Source organism: Aquarana catesbeiana, linkage group LG07 (genome assembly GCF_042186555.1).
Source record: "Aquarana catesbeiana isolate 2022-GZ linkage group LG07, ASM4218655v1, whole genome shotgun sequence".
Taxonomy (NCBI): Eukaryota; Metazoa; Chordata; class Amphibia; order Anura; family Ranidae; genus Aquarana; species Aquarana catesbeiana.
The window spans coordinates 280,312,864-280,329,492 of record NC_133330.1 but is presented as its reverse complement, the minus strand read 5'-3'; positions in this window follow the sequence as shown (position 1 = coordinate 280,329,492).

Here is a 16,629-nt window from a genome sequence, read left to right as displayed (position 1 = left end):
TAATGTTATAACATAGTGCAGAAGGTGACCCATTCTGTATAACCTATCCCTCCACTGCCTGTGCTCTCCCTTTATCTTCAGGTCATGAATGAATTCCTCCACTGTCTGTAATCCCACCTCCACAAACAATCCACTGTGTCCTGCTTATAACTCTTCAGCTTCCTGGTACATCAATCAGCACTCTATTTGCGCAATTAAGAGAGCCATACACACTAGCAGCGGGACCAAAAATACTTCTATTTCAGCGAGCATAGGCATGTGTCATGATTGGCTCAGCCTGCTTTTGAAAAACATCTCATTGTCTCATTGTGCACTCTAGTTGTCCATTGTAGCATTTATTAGCTTGTGAGTGCAATTCAGTTCTCTCTTCTCAGATTGGTCCAAATTCACTTTACATTTTGTGTTTTGGAACACTAACCATGTATCCATCACTTTTGCAACTTATTTCACTATGTAATGCATAAATATCTTTGTACTGACTTCTAATGGCAATCCATTGTAACTACAATTTGTTATTACTGTGTTTCTGAAATGGAATATTCTAGTTTCACTATATGTTTCGGGTTAGCTGGTTTAGTTCTTAAACAGACCCCTCCCTTATTCCTCGGGTTCCCTAAATTACCAGCCTTTATAGTAGGCACAAGGTATCAAATATCAATGTCTCTGTCAGGTCCCACACTTACCAGACAGATGAGTCCGCTTGGGCAGAGGGTAGGCTCCCTTACGTATCCGATTCGGGACCCCTGGTAGAGTAGACAGGAGGCCCACGAGTGCGGAATGGTATGAGGGCCTGAAGCTAGGGTCCTGGAGCAAGAAGGTCTGGCAAGCAACCGGTAGAGCTTCAGGGCTGGATGGAGCAGATGCTGAGCAGGAGCTAATCAGGCTGGTCACACACAGGCAGAGGTCGGCAACGGGCTGGCAGCAACGGTACAAGGGAGAAGGCAGAAACAAGGTCAGACAAGCCGGGGTCGGGTTCAGGCAGCAATCAAGGGAGGTCCAAAGGCAAGCCGGGTCACAACGGGTAAACACTACGGAGATACAGGAACACAAGATGATCACGGAACAAGACACGGAGCTGTTTGATCAGGCAGCACCGAACAGGGACAGAGGCAGACTCAAATAAGCTGATTGGTGCCAAAACGCCGCGCACGTGCGTACGCCAATTCGCCAAAGCGCCGCGCGCCCCCGCACACGCCCGAGCGCGTTCCCGATGCCGGCATGCACGCCAACGCCACCGGGCACACCTGCGGTAACGCCCATAGGCGAACGCGCGTACGCACATCCGCCCGGACGCCACCCTGCACGCCACGGCCGGTCAGACCAGACACACCAGTGCCCCCCGGAACACGCACCCCAGCATGCACGGAGACACGGGTACTAACGCGCCCCGGCGTGCACCGGCGCCCAACCAGGTAACCTCTCTGACAGTCTCTTTACACTTTAATTTGATTGATGGACATCTCACGTACTGCATTTTAACAAAAAACTATGTTGGATTAAACTGCTGTGTCTTATTGGACTTTCTGTGGAGGGTGTTTATTCAGCAGGTTATCATACTGGCCAGATGGACCAAGGACTAAAGGAGGTATGTCAATGCTTAAAGAGGTGTTCAAAACAGAACAGTTTGCTTTGCCTGCTTGTTCGGTCCTCACTGATAATTTTCCCACCCTGACTTCATTGCGTCTTCTAAATCTGTTTCTTGTAATGGCTTTGATACACAGTTCATGTTACCCTTGGCCACAACCTCCACCTCTAACCTTGAATATGATTCTGTCTCATGCCTTGGCACTATTTACACCTGGTTAGCCTTGACCTTTGCTTACTGTACAACCAGGGATTTTTTTCAGCAGGAACGTGGGACAACGCAGATCCGGCACCTCCAGCACTGAATGGAGTGCTGGGCTGTTCTGGAAGGTTTATTGATGTTGATGGATCTATTTTTGCTGGGGAATCTTAAGTTAGTAGGGGGGGTCCTTTAGTTGAAGAAGGAGTCCATTGTTGTCGGGTGCTGGAATATCTAGGGTGGAATTTATTGGTACTGGTCGGAGATCCTAATGTTGCTGGTAGGGATCTTATGCTGCTATGGGTCAATTGTTGCTAGGAGGGATCTACTGTATTGTTATATTTGGGGTCTATTGTTACTAGGGGGGAATCTATTCTTGTTTTTGTTTTTTGTTTTGCTTCGGGAGATCTATTTATGCTGATGGGGGCCCTATTGTTGCTGATGGGGATCTTATGTTGCTAGGGGGGCAATTGTGGGAGGGATCTACTGTTTAGGGAAGGCTCTGTTGATGCTGGCTGAAGGAATATGTACTGTATTGTTATATTGGGGATCTATTGTTGTTGGGGGGTATTTTGCTACAGGAGATCTATTGTTGCTGGGGAATCTATTGTTGCTGGAGGGAATTTATTGTTGCTGGGGGATCTATTGTTGCTGGCTGCACAGGAACGTGCTCGGAGGTGGGTAGGGGATGGAGACAAGGGTTGACTTGGAAAGGGGGAGTACCTGCACCTATTATCTGGGGGAAAAAAGCCCTGTGTACAACTATTGACGTGTCCTAACCTTCGGCCTACTTACCATTTATCCTGCATATTGCATATAGACTTTGTCTAATATAGGGACAAAAAGATTGAAATGTCATTAAATGCAACAAAGGCTCATTGATTAAACTGTGTCCAACTTATACAGATATTCAAATCACCCATATAAAATAAATACTGTATATTATGCACATAAATGTGTAGATTAATTATATCTAGTATGCTTCCTCTAGGGTTTTTTGCCTTGGAATTTAGCACTAAAACATTATTTTAACCGGTAAACTTATACAGATAAAAAAAAAGCTTCCGATGTGCCAAACGCTCAGCTTAACAAGAGCATGATTGCCTGTCTATGCTTAGTTGCAAAGCTCTAGTCTAAAGTGGATTATAAAAAAGAAGCACAGTGGATGCACAATGGAGCCGATAGCTGTTCCATCCATCCCTTGTGATACAAATATGAATGCATTTATTCTGCTTTTCCAATAAAAGGAAAAACACACAGTTCTGCTGGCCTTCATTTCTGTAACCCAAACTGTCGTATTCAACACACACACACACACACACACAATATTCCCGTCAAAAGAAACGTTAATCGTAGAAAGAAAGAAATTCTGACAGTACAAACTCATGATAACCTTTGATACCTTGAACAAAGGACTCTGTTCAGAAATATCTCTATGACACATTACAGCATGTAAGGCCTTTGATTGCACCTATGTGAAACACAGCCTGCTTTAATTTTCCATTTGTCTCACCATTTTGCATTATTTGACCCTGCACTCTCTACATTTTATATTAGGTTGTACACAATATCAAAATCCACATTTTTTCCCCCATGTTACATACAGCACTATAAATGTAACAGCACAATAATGTGGCAACAGAAATCCAACTGCATCTGTTAGCCATTATACTGAGGAGCATAAAAAAGATAACTGCCAGAAGTGTTTTTGTATTTTTTTGTGTAGCCCTGGTCTGTGATGCTCCCACCCCCTGCTGCGGGTGGGAGCATCACACATAAGGTGCTGCAGCTTTGTTCCCTCTATACAAACAAATGGCAACCATCCCAATAACTAGCCTTTCCAGCAAGGAGCACACAAAAGGGCAACGCATGTCAAGAAACAAGCGAAGATTCCCAGCTCACTTACCAGCCAGCCTGCAACAAACCAAACTGAGCTTGTCTAACAGCTTACATTTAAAAACAAGGGGTTTAGTTTGCACATATTTGCAAATACATGCGTGCCATGAGGGCCACTTAATGACACCCTAGGCTACTGCAGTCCTAGCTCTCTAATTTTAAGAGTCTACCAAGTTGGTGCACATATTGGATGGATAATGGCAAGTTTGCCTGGAGGCACAGGGACACACTGTACACCCAGCAAAAGCACAGTGACAAAGAAGGTATCCAATGCATCTCCGCACCAATTCACCAACTATACACACAAATGGCAACCACCCCAACCTATAACTAGCCTTTGCATCAAGGGGCACATGGAAATGCAATACATGTTACATATTTAGGCAGGTTGAAAAAAGTCCATCTAGTTCAACCAATAAATAAAAAAAAAAAATATTAAAAATCAATCCCATATACACAACTCCTCACCCACAGTTGATCCAGACAATGGCGAAAAAACAATTCCTTCCTGACCCCCCCCCCCCCGAGAGGCAGACATATTTTCCCTGGATAAACTTTACCTATAAATGTTAGTACCTAGTTATTTTAGAATATAGAAAATTTGAAAGAACCCAAGTAATCTTCTGAGCTGGCCAGAACCACCTCTGGAGGGAGTCTATTCCACATTTTCACAGCTCTTACTGTGAAGAAACCTTTCCCTATTTGGAGATTAAATCTTTTTTCCTCTAGACATAAAGAGTGCCCCCTTGTCCTCTGTGATGACCTTAAAGTGAATAACTTAATACCAAGTTCACTATATGGACCACTTATATTATGTATACATGTTGATCATATCCCCCCTTAATCTCCTCTTCTCAAGAGGGAATAAATTCAGATCCTCTAATTTTTCCTCATAGCTGAGCTCCTCCATGCCTCTTATCAGTTTGATTGCCCTTCTCTGCACTTTCCCCTGTTCCCCCATATCTTTTTTGAGAACTGGTGCCCCACACTGAACTGCATATTCCAGATGAGGTCTTACTAATGATTTTTACAGGGGCAAAATGATATCTCTCTCTCTGGAGTCCATACCTCTCAATACAAGAAAGGACTTTGCTTGCTTTGGAAACCACAGCTTGGCATTGCATGCTATTAATAAGCTTATGATCTACCTCCTCATAAAAAGTAATCAGATTTGTTTGACAACGTCTGTCTTTCATGAATCCATGCTGTCTGTTGGTTAAAATATTTTTTTCCAGCAAGAACTCGTCTAAGTGGTCTTTTATTAAACTCTCCAGTATCTTCCCGACTATAGAAGTTAAACTAACAAGTCTATAGTTACTTGGTAAAGACTTTGATCCCTTTTTAAATATGGGCACCACATTGGCCTTACGCCAATCCAGTGGTACCATTCCAGTCATTAACGAGTTCCTAAATATTAGAAATAATGGCTCCGAAATGACAGAGCTGTTAAAAAGCAAATAAAAATTCTCAACTCATTTGCCGGCCAGCCTGCAACAAACAGAATTAACCCTGTCTAACAGTTTACAAGGTGTTTGGTTTGCACACAGTTGCAAATATAGGCATAATCTGCAGGAGCCACTTCGTGAGACCCCAGTGCACTGCAGTTCTAACTATAATTTTGAGAGTCTCCTGAGTTAGAGCACATATACACTTTATTAGGTACACCTGTTCAATTGCTTGGTAACACAAATTGATAATCAGCCAATCACATGGCAGCATCTCAATGCATTTAGGGATCTAGACATGGTGAATACGACTCTTTGAAGTTTAAACTGAGCTTCAGAATGGGGAAGAAAGGGGATTTAAGAGGCTTTGAATGTGGCATGGTTGTTGGTGCCAGATGGGCTGACCTGAGTATTTCAAAAACTGCTGGGATTTTCACGCACAACCATCTCTAATGTTTACAGATAATGATCCCAAAAAGAGAAAATATCCAGTGAGTAGCAGTCAGAGGGGAAGAATGAGCAGACTGGTTTGAGACGATAGAAAGGCAACAGTAACTCAAATAACCACTTGTTACAACCAAGGTATGCAGAATACCATCTCTGAACGTACAACACATCAAACCTTGAAGCAGATGGGCTATAGCAGCAGAAGACTACACCGGTACCACTCCTGTCAGCTAAGAACAGGAAACTGAGGGTACAATTCGCACAGGCTCACCAAAATTGGACAATAGAAGATTGGAAAAACGTTGCCTGGTCTGATTAGTCTTGAATTCAGCTGTGACATTCAGATGGTATGGTCAGAATTTGGCATAAACAACATGAAAGAATGGATCCATCCTGCCTTCTATCAATGGTTCAGGCTGGTGGTGGTGGTGTAATGGTGTGGGGGGGATATGATTTTATTTGGCACACTTTGGGCCCCTTACTACCAATTGAGCATTGTTTAAACACCACAATAATTGTTGCTGACCATGTCCATCCTTTTATGACTACAATGTAACCATTTTCTGATGGCTACTTCCAGCAGGGCAATGCACCATGTCACAAAGCTCAAATCATCTCAAACTGGTTTCTTAAACATGACAATGAGTTCTCTGTACTCCAATGGCCTCCACAGTCACCAGATCTCAATCCAATACGGCACCTTTGGGATGTGGTGGAATGGGAGATTTGCATAATGGATGTCTAGCCGACAAATCTGCAGCAACTGTGTAATATTAATATGTCTAAAATCTCAAAAGGAATGTTTCCAACACCTTGTTGAATCTATGCCACAAAGAAATAAGGCAGTTCTGAAGGCAAAAGAGGGTCTAACATGGTACTAGCAAGGTGTACCTAATAAAGTGACCGGTGATGGGGCGCATGCGTGGCGGTTCCCGAGATGGTGGCTTATTTCGGGGGCTCCGTCCTGCACCAGCCGTGTAATAGCCTCAGCGCCAGTTAGAATGAGCGGATCATGTCCCTCACAACCCGCACGATCTAAGGACACCTTCCCGCATGTCGGGCGAGCAGCCTAAGAGCGAGGTCTCCCGCCAGCTCTGCTTTGGGGATCAGGCTAAGGGAATTTCCATGATGGCAGCCGCCACTCACACAGGAGGAGAATCGGAGGACCCAGAGTCCTGGGAAGCAAGCTCTGCTATTGATAATCTTTCCTATGGGCATTTATGGGGGACGCCTGCTCCAGACTTGAATACCCTCAGGTTTTCCAGTCCTTATTATTTTATGAGCCAGCAACTGGGTTTACTTATGGTTTACTGGTTATTTTACTTTGATATGTCTAATTTACTAAGTAAAATAGATTTCTGCCTATCTGTGCCCACCAGTGCCGCCTATCTGTGCCCAGTGCCCACCAATGCCACATATCAGTGCCACCTATCAGCGCCCATAAGTGTGGCATATTCATGCCTCCTCATCAGTGCCACCTAATCAGTGCCCATAAGTGCCGCCTCATCAGCGCCGCCTCATCAGCACCAATCAGTGAAGGAGAAAAATTACTTTTAGGGCTCTTTCTCATGGGGCGGATCAGTGATGATCCGCCCCATGAACACCCGCTTGCTCAGCGGGGATCGCTCCGCCGATCCCCGCTGAGCAGGAAGATGACAGGTCCATCGCTGCACATAGTGCAGCTACGGACCTGTCAGAGCACCGCTCTCCCCTATGGGGGGATCGGATGATGACGGACCGTAGTGGTTTTTCCTCCGTTACACTTTTCGGATCGGAGCGGGGTCGGATGTCAGCGGACATGTCACTGCTGACATCCGACGCTCCATAGGGATGAATGTATGTCCGTTTTTCATCCGAAAACGGAAGGATGAAAAACGGACATACGCCAACATTGGTACTAGCAGAAACAATTCACAGAATGAATAATACAATGTCCCATGCTAAGATGGTAGCCATAGATCAAAATCAAATTCCAAAATTTGAAAAACTTTGGCATCCTTGGATAAAACAACAGTTCCTGTCAAATTTCAATGACTCTGTCCTGTTGCCATGGTAACAGATTAAATGACTTACAGAGACACCCATTCTAAGGCTTCAAAGAGAACTAAAAAGAATAATAAACTGACGAGCGGGACAACCTTGTGGACCATACCTCTTCCTTTCAACCCTTTTTCTTCTTTCTCTTTCCTTTTCTCCACCTTACGATTAAAGCTCATTATCAGAATTTATTTGACCTATATACACTCTACTTGTAAACAAAATGTATAGTAGGTATAAATCATTTAAATACCTACAAAAGTAACTAAGGAAATGATATATATCTTTAATTTAGGTTTACGCGAACCCAATGTTTAATATTTGAAATTTCATGATATTTACCTATATAAACCCTACTGTAAAACAATGAGCTTACTTTATAGATCCTTGTAAACTTACTTTATGTATCTTTATAACATTGTATACTCAATAAACTTCTTTTGACAAGGAAAAACGGACATACGGATCCCTCGTGTGAAAGAGGCCTCACTTTACAAAATTTACTGACAGAAACTAAGAAAAACTTTTTTTTCAACATTTTTGGTCTTTTTTTTTTAGGAAAAAATAAAAAACCCAGGAGTGATTAAATATCACCAAAAGAAAGCTCTATTTGTTTGAAGAAAATGATAACAATTTCACATGGCTGCGCAATTGTCATTCAGAGTGTGACAGCGCTGAAAGCTAAAAAATGGCCTGGGCAGGAAGGGGGTGTAAGAGCCTTGTATTGAGGTGGTTAAGGGTATCCAAACTATATCTCTGATAAGAAGCTAACTTAAAAAAGTCATTCCCCGCTGGTACATGGTACCCACACTCCTTGCAAAAATATATCCTGTAGTTTCCTCTTTATGCTTTGGAGAATGTGGTCTTTCTGGTTCCCTGCTGCACATCTTTTGGCAGTGCCCCAGAATCAGAGGGTTCTGGAATCAAATCTTTTGCCGCATACACACGGTCGGATTTTCCGACGGGAAATGTTGGATGTGAGCTTGTTGTCGGAAATTCCGAATGTGTGTTTGCTCCATCGAACATTTGCTGTCTGAATTTCCGCCAACAAATGTTTGATAGCAGGTTCTCAAATTTTACGCCAACAAAACTTGTTGTTGAAAAGTCAGATTGTGTGTACACAAGTCCGTCTCACAAAAGTTCACGCATGCTCTGAATCAAGCAGAAGGAGCCGCACTGGCTATTGAACTTCCTTTTTATCGACTTGTCGTACGTGTTGTATGTCACCGCGTTCTCAAGTTCTGAATTTTTGGCCAACATTTGTGTGACCGTGTGTATGCAAGACAAGTTTGAGCCAACATCCTTCGAACAAAAATCCATGGTATTTAATTTAATCCGCAAGATAACTGGAGTTTCGGTACCCCAGGACCCCAAGACAGCTCTTCTCAATCTACGAATAGCTAAAACTTCTAAATCTACTCAAAATTTGATTAGGTTTATCTTAATCAGAGCTAAAATTACAATGGCTCGAGCATGGAAGAGCCCTTTTATATCATTTAGTATGGCAAAGCGGAAAATATCTTGGACAATGTCACAAGAAAAGATGACAAGCATCCTACAGAATTCTGTTGAGAAATTTGAGCTGACCTGGGAACCCTGGGCTACCTATATGAAAGTTGCCCTTTAATCCGGCATATATCTTTCTATTTTATTGTATCTTGATATTGCAAGCTGTCTCCCGCACAGGTATCACCCCCTTCTACTGTTCTCTCATCTTCACCTTCCATTGCTTCTCTTCCTATCTATCAACGTGTTCCTCTCCAAACACCTTACTGACTACACTTACCTCAGAGTTTCGGGAACCATTTCCAGATTCTCTGGTCAATTAGTAGGTTGTCTCTTATGTTAGATGTTGGATGCTTCTATTGCAATACTCAATTTTTCCCAAGGGAGCAGGCCTCCTATTATTATTATTATACACAATACCCATTTATGTTTGTTCTTTATCATCTGTCCCCGAGTTACAGACAACAATTCCGATGTTGTATGGTTTAATCAATTTGGGGTATATTTTACCATTTGGGATACCTTCGGTGGCAATAGGTAGTCTCACTTACAAATTCCTATCCATGCTAGCCTCTCTCGAGACTCTTGAAGTGCAGGAATATTGGGTATATTGTTGCTACGAGACCTCAAATGTGTTTTACCCCTTTAGATTCTCTCTTTTTGGTCAATCTTACTGAATATCACACTGAGGTTGTACTGGTATTTTACTCATGGCAACCAATGGCATTTATCATTCTGTGCTGATTGTCTATATTTTTGCTTTAAATCAATAAAAATACTGAAACATAAAGTGACCGGTGAGCATATACTAATGGATAAATTAAGGGCAGGTATGATTGGAGGGAGCCCACCCCTCCTTAAAGGCACAGGGATGCATTGGACTGGAACTGACCTTAATCTATCCATTATTATATATGTGCTCCAATGTGGAAGACTCTGAAAATTATAGAGTTAGGACTGCAGTACACGGGGATGCTGTGACATGGCTGCTGCAGCTTACGCATATATTTGTAAATGTGTGCAAACTAAACCCCCTGTTTTTAGTGTGAAGTATTAGACAGGGTCAATTTGATTTGTTGCAGGCTGGCTGGTAAGTGAGCTGAGAATTTTTGTTTGTTTTTTTGGCCTGTGTTCCCTCTCATTGGCTGCCAGAGGGTGAAGAAGAGAGGTTGCATACAACACTGTGAGTGCCTGTTATGCAGCCTGGGAGGAAAGAGGACTGCTGGGAACAACCTGGGACTATGGGAAGTGTAGTCCCATGGAGAAATCTTTCTATTAAGCCAAGGACTTCCAAGTCCCGGGAGACCAGAGAGTTGCAGCAGGAAAGAAAAGGGAAGGAAGCCCTGGGCTTGGGGCAGTCTTGTGGAGAGCTGAGAGCTCATCGATAGAGAGATAGAGAGACCCTTCTGCCATGTCTATCCAGAGGTCACAGCTGTGAGAGTATAAGGTACCTGTGGTAGGTAGTGTCCGAAGTGGAGCTTGTGTGCCGAGGATTCAAGCGAAAATGTTGTCAGGCAGGCAAAGCAGTACACAATCGAAATCCAGAGAGTGGTCAGGCAGGCAGAGGTCAAACACGAGCTGGCGGTGAAGTACAAAATCAGCAGGTTAGAGAGTCGTCAAGAATTTAGGCAGAAGTTCATACACGGTAATCAGAGTCACAGAGCTATCAACACACCCAGAAAGCTAGTCCACACAATCGGGCACTGAGTAACAGGAAGTGCTGCTATTTATGGGCTGCTTGATTGTACATTGTCTGTAGCTGGCCGCAGGTGGGGCTAGTGAGTCCAAGGCAATGCATCAGGCTGGGAGAACATTGCAACAACTCCAGAGCTCCCCCGTGGCACAACAGGTAAGACTTCAGCTGTTGGACCAGGAACATTCCAGTTCAATGACACCCAGATGACACACAGCTGCAGGCATAAAATACAGGCAAACCTACAGCAGCTTCTTATACCATTCTTATACAGCTGAATCCCAGGTTGTGCTGGTGGACAAAACTCCAACACATCCAGGTAGTGTTGAACCTTGCTCCCCCTTCCCCCCAAACATTCCTATTGGTCCATCAGCATGAATGTCTGTCTCACTGGCCAACAGTAATGTGCAGGAGACAGGAAGGGACAGGCAGTGACAACCTTTAACCACTTCACATCTGCGCTATGGCCGACGGCCACAGCACGGACCTGAATTCCTGTGCATGCGCCCTGTGCACGCCCTGCAGGGCGCGCTCCGAGCGCGCTGTGATCACCGAGTCACTGAGACTCGGGTGATCACCGATCTAAGTAAGGGACCCCTTACCATGTGATCAGCTGATCACCGGCTCGGATGTGAGGGACATCGGTCCCGAAGTGGAAGAGGCACATCTGCCTCAACAGTGCCACCTAATAGTGCCACCTAACAGTACCCACAGTGCCACCTAACAGTGCCCACAAGTGCCACCTCTCAATGCCCACAAGTGCCACCTATCAATGCCCACAAGTGCCAGCTATCAATGCCCACCTGTAGTGCCAATCAGTGCCACCTAGCAGTGCTGCCCATCACTGCCACCCATTAGTGCCCATTACTACCACCCATCAGTGCCCATCACTGCCGCCTATCAGTGCCCATCACTGTCCATCACTGCCGCCTCATCAGCGTACATCAATGAAGGAGAAAAATTACCTGTTTTAAATTTTTTATAACAAAAAATAAAAAATTTAAAAAAATAAATAAATAAGTTTTTTACATTTTTTTAACAAAAAGTAAAAACTGCAGAGCTGATCAAATACCACCAAAAGAAAGCTCTATTTGTGGTGAAAAAATTATAAAAATTTAATTTGGGTACAATGTTGTATGACCGCGCAATTGTCATTCAAAGTGCGTCAGCGCTGAAAGCTGAAAATTGGTCTGGATAGGAGGGGGGTTTAAGTGCCCAGTAAGCAAGAGGTTAATTCAAACTGTTTCACAGCAGCCTGAAATAATATTGTTCTTGAAAGAGCAAAAATGAGAAATTCAAATGGAGACTAAAGCCAACATAACCAGGTATGACATGCTAAAATATACTGTATATTTTACATGCAGACACTTTAAAGCAGACAAATGAGAAAATAACTTTAAAGGTATGTAAATGTGAAACTGTACATCTTTGAGGTGACAGCTTTGCTTTAAAAAAGTCAAAGAGATACTGATGCAAAGTATTCTATAAAATTAATTTAATGTCCTTAATAGGATGCATTTTCTGGAAATGTTTGCTAGACTGAGTAGGAAGACTAAGCGCAAGCCTAATGTAACATCGCTCATGAGGTCAAGAGAAGAAAGTAGTTAATTACCCTCAACTCAAGATGTTATCTAGGGATACAAAAGTTAAGCTTCCACTGTTCTGAAATTAAAAACTAGGTCATCCATGCAACCTGAAGTTTGCTTGTAAAATCTTTTATTTCAAATTGCATACTCTTAATTATTTTCCAGCTTAGACAAATGCAATATATTACACAGAGCTTTACATCAAAAAGAGAAATGAATCCCTCCCCAAATGAACTCACTACAAAGTGGGGGGAACACAGGTAAATAGTGCTCAGCAAACCAAGCACAGTTTGGTTCGCTGGACATTTCGCTGGACATCTAAACATAGCAACAATAGCAAACCCTTTTGAAATCTATGGGAGTCTGATCTTGTTATTTTTTGACCATTTTTTAAGGCCAATTTGCAAGCTTTTGTTAAAAAAGTACAAAGGTAGCTGGGCACTGCTATGGGGGACCAATGCTATGTACCAGAACAAAAAAATAAAACTTTTGCTTAGGGGAAGCCTTAAATCTGCATGTGAAGCTGCACACCAGTACAATATACCCCTGAAAAAAGTTAATTAAAAAAAAGTATGACGCTAAATGACAGTACCCTGCTGTCATAGTTCTGTTCTTAAACTTTAGACTGGGATTTTCAGTGATGTAATTGACCAAATATTTAGTCGACATCACTCAGGATCCCCAGCTGCTCTATTTACATTATCACAACAGCTGGGGAACTGTCATTTAGCGATTAGAGTTTGGTGGGGCAGCATCATTGAGTGGCGCTCATTGCGATTGGCGCTGCATTAACACTGCTGGATGTGATTTAAATTGGATTTATGTCTGGGAAGTTGTTTACTTTTTAACCCCTTCCCACCCAGCCCTGGTTTTCCTTTAAAAGGGTCTTAATACCGGGGGGGGGGGGGGGGGCAGGAAAGACTGCCCGGCACAGTGATTGGCTGTTACAGTGGTCACATGACCAGAAGCTGATCCCACCAGCTCATGATCATTTCGGGGTTACAATGATAGCTTGGCCACTGTGCTGAAGATATTCCTTCTACTAAATCTGATTTCCTCTTCCTCGGTAGGAGACATGTGAGTATACGCTATGAGCTGTCCTTCACTGTAATGTACACTGAATAGACAACCTTATTGGTGAAATTTTAGCATCCTCCTTAAGGACTGGATGCACTCGGTAAGTTTATGAAAGGACCAACATCTTTGCTGGGTGAGAGAGTATTGCCAGGCAGTTTGATTATTGCTTTGTATTTATGTTTTCTATCCTGGCCTTTTTTTGTGGATGACTGGCAATTGCAAGAGGGAGAGAAAGAGCAAGTCTTTTCTACCTGATATGTTTTCTGTTATGTATTTTTTTGTTTTAGTCAATTTTTACAGAAGATAATATAGAAGAGGAAGATCGCTTTCTTCATTTTTCATGGAGGATCAATTTGCCGCTCGCTGAGAGGTTGAGCTGGGTGCCAGTCCAGGCATGTAGGCGGATCCCGACCCCAGTGTTGCAATCTTGTCTGGACTAGTTCTGTGACATCAGCAGACAGAGGACTTCAGCCTGCTGTCTGCTGAAAACAGGTCACAGGAGTGCAAAACAAACATCACTCCTTTGATCTATAGGAGAAGTACAGCCAAAAGAGCTTTGGCTATACTTTTCCTTTAAGCACCATTTATTGATTCATAAAAGCAATTATTATACTTACAAACAATTGAGTTCACGAGTGCATCAGTATAATCATTCAGAGTCCCAGGTGCCAAAACTAGCACTTGTTCCCCAACTTGGGAAGAAGCCATCCAGGTCCAATATGATGAAGAAGGGGTTACCCCTTGAAGCGTGTAAGCTATGTTGGACCTGGATAGCAACATCCCATGTAGGGGAACAAATGCTACAGCTATGGCATCTGGGAGTTTGAATAACTATATTGATGTGCTTGTAAACTTAAAATGAGTATAATTAATAAATCAATAGATGGTGTTTAAAGGTAATGTACCAGGCTGGTGCACCCTCCTTCCATTATTTTTCCGGGTTGTGCATAGTGGGACACCCTTAGTCCTAAGCAGGCAGCAAAGTGTGGAGACACCATTGAATTCACGGAATTGCACATTTGAGCGCAGGAGATTGTTTTTGATGCTCCTGTTCAGTTAGACTGGTCTGTTCCGTATGACAGCGCTATGGTAACTCCAAACTGGTTGGACAGAAATATAAAATCTTTGCCAGATAAAACAGCTCAGTGTTTATTTAGCTGTTTGCGTGAGGAGCTTTAATAACATTAAAAGAGAAGTATGCCCCTTCTTCTCTTTGGGGCCTAGGAGTATATTTTTTTGTTCTCTGGTGACAAATAGTTAAAGTGATTGTAAAGTCTTGTGTTTTTTTTTTATCTTAAAATAGCAAACATGTTATACTTACCTGCTCTGTGTAATGGTTTTGCACAGGGCAGCCTGGATACTCCTCTTCTTGGGTCCCTCTTCGGCTCTCCTGGCCCCTCCCTCCCGTCGAGTGCCCCCACAGCAATCAGCTTGCTATGGGGGCACTGTGCTGAGTCACAGCTCCCTGTGTCTTTTCAGACACAGAGCCCCATTTCTGCCCCGCCCCCTCTCTCTCCTGATTAGCTAACTGACTTTGATTCACAGCAGCCAGTGGCGCCACTGCTGTTTCTTAGCCAATCAGGAGGAGAGTCCCATACAGCCGAGGAACTCGTGGACATCACTGGAGGAAGATTGGGTTCAGGTAAGTACTAGGAGGGTGGCTGCTGCACACAGAAGGTTTATTATTGTAATGCATAGAATGCATTACGATAAAAAAACCTTCTGACTTCACAACCACTTTAACAGTGGGCTTGCAGCTGTCAAGGCAGAGCTAGGCTAGGCTCTGGAAGAATCCTGACAATTTTTTGGGGGATCCACCCTGCTTCCTGACTGAGAGTTGACTCAACTGTCAGTGTGTGGCTGAGGACTGGAGCCAATGTCAAAGTGTCATTAGCACAGTGACAGTGCATATTTTTGTGCTGATCACTGTATCAGTGTCACTGGTTCAAGGTGACAAGGTGTCAAAAGTGTCAGTTAGTTAGTGTCCGAATGTCCGTGGAATATTACAGTACCCTATAAGTCGCTGATCAACGTCATTACTAGTACAAAAAAAATACCAATATATATTTCTTAGTTTGTAGATGTTGTAACGTTTGCGCAAACTAATCAATATACACTTTTTGGGATTTTTGTTTACCAAAAATATGTAGCAGAATACATATAGGCCTAAATTTAAGAAGAAATTTTTTTTTTGTTTTTTTTTGTTTCTTTTTATTCAATAGATGTATATTGAGTTTATAGTTGTTAACAAGTTAATAAAAAGTACAGTAAGGCAAATTAAGATAGATCAATAAACACATTACGTAATGTTATATATTCATTGTCAATATTCAAGGAGGTTATTGATATATATTAATATTCCTGCGTAGGCTTCATATGTTACTATATTTCTCTGTCCAAATTTGCCAATTTTTATCAAATGTTTTGCAATGCATAGAATTAATAGCAATGAGACGTTCAAAGTATGGTTACGTTGGACAGATTTTATTACTTCAGAAATATTTATGAATGAATTATCTTTCCATTTGCGAAGCATTAAGGTACGAGTTTCGAGCAGCATGTGGGTTATAACTGATCTGAATTGAGGAGGAAGCTTTTCTATTCGTATGTGGAGGATTGCCATTGCTGGGTTAGTAGTGGTTATAATTCCTGTTATCAAGGAGATTTGTTTAAAGATTTGGTTCCATAGACTTTTTATACTCGGACAGTCCCAAAATGTATGCAGCAGATTCCCTGTTTGGCCGCAGGTTCGCCAGCATAATGGTGACTTATCTGGATAGTATTTAGCGAGTATAAAAGGGGTATATATATATACTATATTTATATGTATTTATTATTTTACTCGTCAATTCCCAATGGCATATTGCCATTGAGCGTCTGAGAAAGTGGTCCCAATTCTGTTTCCCATTTTCGAATTGTTGTGTTTTTTTTTTGAATACTTGTTTACCTTGGGAGAAATGATAGAATATTGATATTCCTTTTATATGAGGCTTAGTATTTGTGTAAATGTGTCATGCTGTGACTGATGCTTTTATAGTTGGTATTGGGTGTGCCTTTAGGAAATGTAATATGCGTATACAAGTAAAGATCATGTTGCTCTGTATTTTATATTCTGTCATTATTTGTTCTATAGATTTAGGTTTGATGTCATTGGAGAAA